The 9,795-nt window shown below is 37.4% G+C and overlaps 1 protein-coding gene and 1 long non-coding RNA gene across 8 annotated transcripts in view; one reads left to right on the top strand and one right to left on the bottom strand.

Annotated features, from left to right (window-relative positions):
• Positions 1–1,552: 1,552 nt before the first annotated feature.
• On the bottom strand, positions 1,553–6,257 carry LOC149132300 (uncharacterized). Its single transcript, XR_016244605.1, has 2 exons — positions 6,160–6,257; positions 1,553–2,362 (listed from the first exon to the last, which is right to left on the bottom strand). It is a non-coding gene; the product is annotated as an uncharacterized LOC149132300 (long non-coding RNA).
• A 1,430-nt stretch (positions 6,258–7,687) lies between these two features.
• Positions 7,688–9,795, top strand: part of LOC106874300 (uncharacterized) — a 377,625-nt gene continuing 375,517 nt past the window's right edge. For 4 of the 7 annotated variants that reach the window (XM_089364252.1, XM_089364250.1, XM_089364249.1 and 1 more), the window contains exon 1: positions 7,692–8,272. The gene's annotated coding sequence lies outside the window, so the exon portion shown is untranslated. Of the gene's footprint in view, positions 8,273–9,795 lie in introns of all 7 variants that reach the window. The other 3 variants (XM_089364247.1, XM_089364246.1, XM_089364245.1) reach the window with 3 other exon arrangements.

Genomic DNA, 9,795 nt, shown 5'->3' with positions numbered 1-9,795 from the left:
TTTCGTTTGGTATGACGACTGTTGGAGCAAAGTAAAAGGCGGTTGAAAAGAAAGCCGTATTTCTTTAGCTCGGCTCACCAAATATGTATGTGATGACGTAATGGAACACGCAGTATCAGAAAAGCGGGTTCTTTTTAAGTTGTGTCAGTAAGAAAAAGATAGCATCTAATGTAGCTTCAGAAGGCAACAATTCTTTTTAGATGGAGTGACCAGTTGTAACGGTAATGCATAATTTTATATGTTGATTGTTAGCAGTTACCAATTGTAACAGGTGTTGATGTTGCAGATGTGTAAGATGAAAGAAAAACAGTGATCAAAGTTGATGTTTAATTCTATTTTTTGTTTGTTTACCGTTACTTAATATAATGCCATGCCTCGACGGGCAGGTGTGTGTAATAATATAAGTGGAAAAGCATGTGAGGTAAAGAAAGTTAATTTCGGCCTGTATATGTGTGTACACGATTTCATAGTAGTATATAGAGAGAGATGGCATAACTACAGAGGTGTACCCGCCCAGTTGTACCATCCGTAGATTTCTAATCAAGTAATAGACAGTGAAGAGAAGCCGTCATAAGAAAACTTACGTTAAAAATAACATGCACACGATTTTTTTTCTCAATAGAAGTAAATTCCAAAGTAAACATTTCTAGTAGAGAAGTAGAAGAGAACAGAAGCAGCGTATATTACTTCATTAGAAATCTACGGATGCACATACGCACATACTAGAGAAAAATGAAACAATTATGGACGACTTGCTCCGAAACATCACCGAGTGGGGAACACCTCTGTAAAATAACCTGCAGTTGTTTCCTTCAAAATTCCTACATGCTCGAAATGTACATACATCAAGGTATATTTGTAGAAAATTTCACGAAAAAATATTCATTTTCCTGGAAGTTAAGAGGAATTTAAGTGGATTCTGTTGGAATTTCCGAAAATTGTCCCCCACCCCCATTCCAAAACACTTTCACCGGAAATTTTTGTATATTCGGAATCTACATAGTAAATACTATATGCATAGAAAATTTCATAAAAAAATATTAATTTTTCTGAAAGTTATGACCTTCCAAAAGTCTGAGGGGTACAACTCTGTAGTTATGCCGAGAGAGATATGGTAATGTTGCAGAGAAAAGAAATTGAGCTAATGAAAGTGAGAGGGTGGGATGAGACAACTTCTATGCTGGTTAAATCCATAGTTGTCACTCTGTGAAGTTACTTCAGTCGAGACAGCATTTCGTTTGAGCCAGTCAGCCTCCTCTTTGTCGGTTGCTCTCACTAACCGACTTTGGCTTACGGAGTTCTTGTATTTATAATTACTAACTGGGCCCGTGAAAAATTCACGGAGAATATAAAAAATGTAAACATCTGTAAATTGTGTGCTGGTGCCTAGAGAAATGTTTCTATATTGTGACAGTTAAAGGCTGCGAGCTGGTAGAATCGTTAGCATGCCGGGCGAAATGCCTAGCGGTATTTCGTCTGTCTTTACGTTTTCAGTTCAAATTCTGCCGAGGTCGACTTTGCCTTTTCATCCTTTCGGGGTTGATAAATTAAGTACCAGTTGCGTACTGGAGTCGATCGAATCGACTGGCCCCTCCCCACAAAAATTTCAGGACTTGTGCCTATGGCAGAAAAGTATATTGCAACAGGGCCACGACCAGGAGGTCGTGTAACATTGGTTCCAAATGAGGGGAACGAATACATTGAGTTATAGTTTCTAATGTTCTGTCTAAAATTCATTCCTTCACTGTTGGTATTCTCCAAAAGTTGTTTTAATTGGTCAGGATATTTTTGGAAACCTTACCATTACGGTAGCAATTAAATGCTTCCTGCGGAAATCTGCGTGCATGACAGTGTGGGCATACTACGTTCATCTCATCAATCGTAAACCGAGAATTTTGTTGTTCTTTTATTATATTCCGTCTTCTTATTTGAGCTCTGTCTGTCATAAGATAATTCTGTGTTTCATCTTCTTCCATATTTTCCCTTCTTTCTTGAACTCTGTTTCTCATATCTTGAAGGTAATTCTGCCTTTCATATGTTCTTTTCTTTCTTGAACTCCGCTTCTCATATTTTCTAAGTACAGCTGCCTTTGCTTTTGACTCATATATTCTCGATACTGTTGATTTCTATCTCTCTTATTTTGAAAATACAATTCTCATAGATCCTAGCTCATTTGTTCTATCCTTTGCTGATTTCTTTCCTTCCTATGCCGTAGGATACGCTCCCTCACCTCTTGGATTATTTTGGTTCTTCTTTGTCTTAGCTTCGTACGATTTTGATTCCTTATTTCTTCCCGCTGTTCCTTGCGCAACTGTTCTCTCCTTCTACGATGACTCTCTTATGCTGCGTCCCTCGTGATTATCTGTATTTTAAAACTTCTTATTAAAACAATAAATCTCCAAAATGATTCAGAGTGTTTCAATTAAAAAACATATACGAATGTATTAGACAGTTTTTGTTTAAAAAGTGAAAATATTTCTGAAATACTCACCTAATATGCAAGGACACAGTATGGATATAGGATACGATAATTAACTATATTGTAGGAATGTAAAAAGTAAAGGGGAAAAATAGAATTAATATTTTTCATTTTGTTCGGCTTTACGAATTTAATTTTTTTAAATGCTTTTGTCTATTGCTTGATACAAGAAACAAATTGGAAAACATCCTGGGTAGAGATGGACTATATGTAATCTGAACCTTTCCCCCCCTTATTTATTAATTTTTTTACGGAATCCCACGTTTTAGGCTATGGAGATTCCGATTCTGAAAAAAAGTTTTTTGAAAAATTTCAACCCCCCCCCACCAAGCAGGCTATTTACATGCTAGAAATAACAGCCAAATCTCACAAAACTAGTGTTAGGGTTAGGTTTAGGGTTAGGGTTAGGGTCAGGGTTAGGGTCAGGGTCAGGGTTAGGGTTAGGGTTAGGGTTTGAGTTAGGGTTAGGTTTACCCTGTGGATCTATATAAAAACCGGGGGGGGGGATCGAAATTTTGAAATTGAGATTAAAAAATTTTTTTTTTTCAGAATCGGATTCTCCATGGTCTGAAACATAGGATTCCGTAAAAAAAAACAAAATTTAAAAGTGGGGGTATACCCAGATTACATATACTCCATCTCCACCAAACCCTGACCACAACAGAGAAATTCTAACTTAGCAAAAAATACAGAAAGAGAAAGTTGTTTATTTCTATCATGCGACACTTATTATTGCACACACGCATATACACACATACATTCATATATATGTGTGTGTGTCTTTTAGTTTTTGTTTACTTACACACTTCAACAAATGAGCCAATTGAACAACTCTGTGTGGTTGTTCAATTTGCTAGAAATAACAGCCAAATCTCTCTCATATTATGATCTTGTTAGTATTAAGGAAATGGAAAAAATAGATTTTTGATTTTGTTCGGGTCTATGAATTTTATTCTCTTTTTTAAATGCTTTAGTCCATTACTCGATATAAGAAAGAAAAAAAAAGAAGAAACGGGAAAAATCGTGACCAAAACAGAAAATTTGTAACTTAACAAAAAATATAGAAAGAGAAAGAAAAAGTTGTTTAGATGGTGCAGGTTGTCGTTGACACTTTTTCAATGAATGTCCACAGTGAACAGTTTAGGTGTGCTTTTAAGAGTGCGAAAGGGTCCAGTGTAGAGAGGTGTGAGTGGTCCCTTGATGGCATCATTTCTTACAAGCACGTGAGTCCAGGTAGAAATATCTGGAGGTACTGCAGAGGAAATAGACTGGTCACAAGGACGCATTGGTGGTAGGTCAGCAAGGAATGACCTGAGTCTCGTGAAGGAAGATGTAGGGTCTGCAATCGGTAAGTTGACGGGCATGTAGTGTGTGCTGTGTCATCTCACCATTTCAGTTGGTTTAGTGGTCTGGAATGTTGTAGTCATCATACTGTGTCGGTGTCGGGGTTACCACTTTAGCAGGATATGTTCATTTTCACGTTGTGGTCACTACTTTAGATGGTTAGTGGCCACATCACTTTAAATGTTATAGGTTGTGGTGTCATCTAATGAGACTCCGCTCAGAAGGTTGTAATGTTGTTTGGTAGTAGACCCTGATGAAGAATATACAAACACAAGGCTGGTGACTTTAAATATGTTTATTGTGGTCACATGTATATATATACACAAGCTGAATGAAGTGGCTGATGTACATTTGTTCATATATCTACAGGCATCTGCATGGGTTGTGTGTTAGCTGTTAATCCTGGTGAGAAGCTCACGAACAGCGATGTGTAGGAACCAGTGTAGTGTGTTGGTGCTGTGTAGATGTTGGCAACGTTGGTGAGAGACATCAGTGGTGTCAACGAAGATGGGGGTCGCTGCAATGTGATCAGTGGTTAGAAAGTCAGGAACCAACTGATTTCTTTATTTGGCACCCAGGCCATAACAAAATGGGGACAGCACAAGGACAGACAAAACACCACGGTGGGGACAAAAAACATAAAACGAATGAAGATGAATAAAATGTATAATGAAATCGATGACAATGAAATGGCTGCATTGAACCCCACTTCTCAAGCAGGATCATTTAACTGTTAATATATACAAGTTATGAAAGTTTTCTTTTTTTCCTGTTTTTTTTTTAAAGTCTATTTCCTTTTTTCCTTTTCTTTTTCTCCTTTGTTAAAAAGTCTATTTCTTTTTTTCCTTCCTCTTTTAAAGTACTCCTCTCTTACCATTCTTTAGAAGTGTTAACTCCTCGTATGTAACTACTTTCGGTAGTTCTTCAAATTCAATTTCTTTCCCCAAAGGGTTCACTTCATCTACAAATAGTTCTTTCAACTTTTTATATCTTTCCTTGTCAATCACCACTCCCTTTATGTGTTCCGGGTAATGTTCAGCTGGTAATTTAATCCTAATGGCACCTTTGAATTTCGTTATTTTCCGCTCTATGGTGGTACTTTTCACTTATGTTACTACATGCCATTTTTTCTTATTAGTATTTACAGGTTTACGCTCCTGACCTGGACTGTCCGGGCTATTCATTTTCCTTGGTTCCTCCATCTGTACATACCCATAATCGTCCACGATTATATCTTCCACTCTATGTTGCAATACTTCTGCTAGTGTATCTGACCAGTTCCTCTGTACCTCCTCTATTTTCTCCTCTACTTCCTTCTTTTGTTTTTGATTCTCTGTCGGAGAGTTTATCCGCTCTTTTCTCTTTCGCTTTTTTACAACATTAAACGTCTCCTCTTTATTTTCCTTCATTTCCGACCCCTCTTCGCATTGTCGTTCCTCTACTTCACTTTCTTGCTGAGGGCACTTTGCTCTCATATGTCCTTTTTGTTTACATAGAAAGCATATTGGAGGTATTCCATCTACCACCACTCTTAGCATAATGTCTTCTGGTAGAAGAATCTCTTCTACAATTCAATATGAGTCTTTTAACCCAACTTGAATTACCATTTATATGCCATAGCCCAACAATTAACTTCCTTCGTTCTGGTTATCTTCAGAATTCTTGCATCTTCCTCCATTTCATGCATGACTGCTGCCACCAGCCATGCCTCTTCGATCTGCCGACTCTCACTCTGGCAACATGTTTTCCACAGTACATCGACAGCAGCAGCCACTCTTGTGTCCTTATTGGCTCAGTGGAGTGGTTAATAGCAGCCTCCTCACTGGAGAACCTAACCTCCACTGTGCCGTATTTTCTTCCACGTGTATAGTAGGTGGTTAACCCTCTCACTTCACCTAGACATTCCTCTATTGCCTCTACTGGAGCAATCTCTATTTTCTTGGTAGCGGTTGATAATGTCCTGTACACAACTGTCTTCCTTGTTACATTCTTCGTCACTTCTTCTGGTGGGGTCAGCTTTAAACTGGTCCCTTCCTTTTGTAACAATTTGTTTCCTTTTTTCCATTCCTTTGTCTCTATTTTTATCTCACGAACTTCAAGGGTGTTGGTCGTAATACCTTGTGTAGTTGCGGACACATAACTTGCGACACGTTCCATTTCTCCTCTTTTTACCACTTTACCCATAATGGAGAAGAAACAATTTTCAAAAACAGGCAGAACGCAGCAACAAAAAATCAACAATTTAACAATTTAAACAATTCAACGAATCTTGGTTCTCCTGTGCGGGGAGACCTACAACAAATATATAATAACAGTGTGTAACAATTCGAACTCACGTCAAAGAAACTACTACCAACACCCTTTCGGCTTTACAAAGCTCACCGACTTGGTCTGGAACCAACTGACGCTGAGCCTAAGAAGGGGTGAGCTTTTATAGCTGACATGTAGGCTCAAATGCTTGTTTGGAACAAACTGTCTCACGTGACTTATTTGAAGGCTGCGATTGGTTGGGTTGCATATTGGCGCACGATAAAGTAAGAGATAAATTGCACCAATACCAACCAATCAGAGTGGTAGACACAATGGGGTCCAAAACAGCCCCAAAGGTTAGCTATTACCTGCTAGGTTTGTATGTCTGTTATATAATAGAGAGAGAAAGTTCACTAGAGTTCGCTACAGTTGTATTCGAAAGCCAAAAGATGTTTTTTTTAGCTGAGGTATAATTTCGGAACATAAGACTTACCATGTTATCTGGTGTATGGCCGAATTCAAATGGGTAGGAGACCTAAAACAAATGTGTTTGTATGTGTGTGTGTGGTTGGTTGGGCCTGGGGTCAATTTCTATCCAATCCTAGAAAGGCATTCAAATAGTCAGCCACTCCGAAAAGACAGTTTCATACCGTCATCTTTCTCTTCCTTTTTCTCTCACTCTCTCTCTTTCTCTTTCATTTCTTCTCTCCCTTGCTCGACACATGAGTCAGATTTAAGTATCTTAATTTTCTGATTAAGATAATTGCTGCTTCGGTAGCCCAGTAGGCATGGGTGTTGAGAAGTGGTAATACAATACATAGGTGGTGGTTTCAAATCTCTTTCAGAGATTACAAGAAATCTAGTTAAAAACTTTTAATTTAAACAACAAAATTTCTTTCAACAATTTCTTTCTTTTAAGTGTGACACATGCGGCAGGTACGTACAAAAAAACAAATTGGCATATTAATATTATTGATGATACAAAGTTAGTTAGAAAGAGAGACATATTGTTGAGAACAATAGATTTCGTTGGGGGTACCTGTTAGCTCAATTTTAACTTTTTATGGCCTTGAAGAGGTCAAGAGGGTCAAGTGGTAAAGACATAAATCAGTTTAGCAAAGCCATATATTAAGTGTAACTTGCTGTCAACCATTGTTTCTCTGTAAGAAAAGTGCTGTTGAAATGTTAAGGGAAATTGATAGATTCTGGTTTGAATTTACTCTATACCTAAATGAGATCACTACATGTTCCTCAACCAAATGATGTGGGAAAGCACATCTCAATGGTGTGTATTTATATATGTGTGTATGAACATGCAAATAGGAAGATTAAATTAAAATTGTGTTACTTCTTATAACTTCAAATTTCCACTATAATTTCACCATCATCACTACAAGCATTGTTAAGAAGAAAAAAAATTTACACAAAGACACCCGTCAAAAGGTAAATACACTTCAAGGAAGATATAAACCTGGGCCACACCACCATCATCACAAAATGGTAGCTGAGTTATGTTCGTGCATAACCCAGTAAATAAAAAAAAATTACGGAAATCAACAAGCAACCAGTTGATCCAATGACAGTTCTGCGGGTCAAAACGAAAGGTCGCCCAATATGTTTTATCACTACTGTAGTCACCGTGGAGGCGCAATGGCCTAGTGGTTAGGGCAGCGGACTCGCGGTCATAGGATCGCGGGTTTCGATTCCCAGACCGAGCGTTGTGAGTGTTTATTGAGCGAAAACACCTAAAAGCTCCACGAGGCTCCGACAGGGGATGGTGGCGAACCCTGCTGTACTCTTTCATCACAACTTTCTCTCACTCTTTCTTCCTGTTTCTGTTGAGCCTGTAATTCAAAGGGTCAGCCTTGTCACACTGTGTCACGCTGAATATCCCGTGTCTGTGGGGTGCTCAGCCACTTGCTCGTTAATTTCACGAGCAGGCTGTTCCGTTGATCAGATCAACTGAAACCCGCGACGTCGTAAGCGACGGAGTGCCAGCAACAACTGTAGTCACCAAACAAACAAGCTAGATATAAACCATTACTGCCACCATATGTACAGCGTAGCCGACTTATGCTGGTGACTGACTGTTTTAAACTTCCTTTTACAGGTGTGCTGTAATCTACCTTTGCGCGTGTAGTTGTCTATCTACGCATGTCTATGAGACATACAGAACTGTCCTACATACAAAGAAATCAGGTAACTTTTCATAACTTCACATTTTTTTTTTTGGTCTTTCAAAATTATTATTATTATCGTAATTCACTTCTTTCAAATTGCTTTGAAGAGAAACTTCTATTTCCTCTTCTTTTAGCTTGCAGCTATCGTTTTATTTACATCCCTAATAGTTTTAACAAAAGTCTGATCGTAATAACCTTCTCTCTAAAGTTTCTGTGACGCTGAAAATATAGCTACTTGTATTGCGAGTTTGTTACTAGTTTGCTAGGAGAAATAACGATGATAATTGTATTAATAATTTTTTTTTGTATTTATTATTCTTAGAACATGATTATGTTTTACCCCTGTATCATTAGAGACGATGAAGTAAGTGATAGGGTTGTTGTAATGGTGACCGGTAATAAAGTCAATTAATTTATGGAATCCCCCTTGGACAACCCCGCCCCGGACAAAATCCCTGTGACTTCTTTTCCATGACTTTTTTTTTTACCTGGATTCGTTGTAATGAATTATACGTCTTTAACTCAATACAGAGTGAATAATATAAAAAATAATTAAAATATTGTTGTAAAACCCCCTAAATTTAAGGATGAGGTTGTAATTAATCAAATCGTTCCTACTATGTATTTTTTCAATACCGGAATCACGAAAGGCAACGGTTAACATAGGGTTTTGATCTTGGAAGTAGAAAGTTTTAGTTAACTGCTCATACCATCTAGAATCTTCATCTACGGAGGTATCTCCATTCCCCATGTCAGAAATTAAGCAGAGTATGCACTTAGCCACAAAATCTCACACACTTGCGCGCGCGTATACTTTTATTCTTTTACTCGTTTCAGTCATTTGACCGTGGCCATGCTGAGGCACCGCCTTAGAGGGTTTTAGTCGAAGAAATCGACCCCAGGACTTATTCTTTGTAAGCTTAGTACTTCCTCTATCGGACTCTTTTTTTTTTGCCGAAACGCTAAGTTATGTAGACATAAACACACCAGCATCGGTTGTCAAATGATGGTGGGGGGCAAACATACACACAAATATATATATATATATATATATATATATATATATATATATATATAATATAATATAATATAGGATAAAATCTTTATTAGAATTTATCAAATAGTCAGCGTGAAAAAAACCCATAAGGAAAAAAACTCATCGTTTTTTTCCCATAAATATATAATTTATATAAGGGCATTAACTATATAGTAATGCCTCGCGCTTAGAGGGACTAAAAAAGTCAAAAGTTGCATTCCCTCGCTTTCGGTAAATATGTTGCTTATTTTTTGGTAGTTTTTGACTTTTTTAGTCCCTCTAAGCGTGAGGCATTACTATATAGTTAATGCCCTTATATAAATTATATATATATATATATGTGGTAATCTTCAAGTTTAGTGGGGGTAAAAAAAAGTAAATAAAAATATTCAAGGGAAATAACTGAACGACTTACCATTATTATCCGTTTTCTTTTAGCTGTTTATAATAAATCACACACGTGCTTTTTTTTTCTTTTTTTTTTTCTAAAACAGCATACAACGGAA

This window comes from Octopus bimaculoides, chromosome 16, assembly GCF_046866305.1.
Source record: "Octopus bimaculoides isolate indiv1 chromosome 16, ASM4686630v1, whole genome shotgun sequence".
Taxonomy (NCBI): Eukaryota; Metazoa; Mollusca; class Cephalopoda; order Octopoda; family Octopodidae; genus Octopus; species Octopus bimaculoides.
Note: the sequence above shows the minus strand (reverse complement) of the source record. Positions and strands in the feature narration are given on the sequence as shown.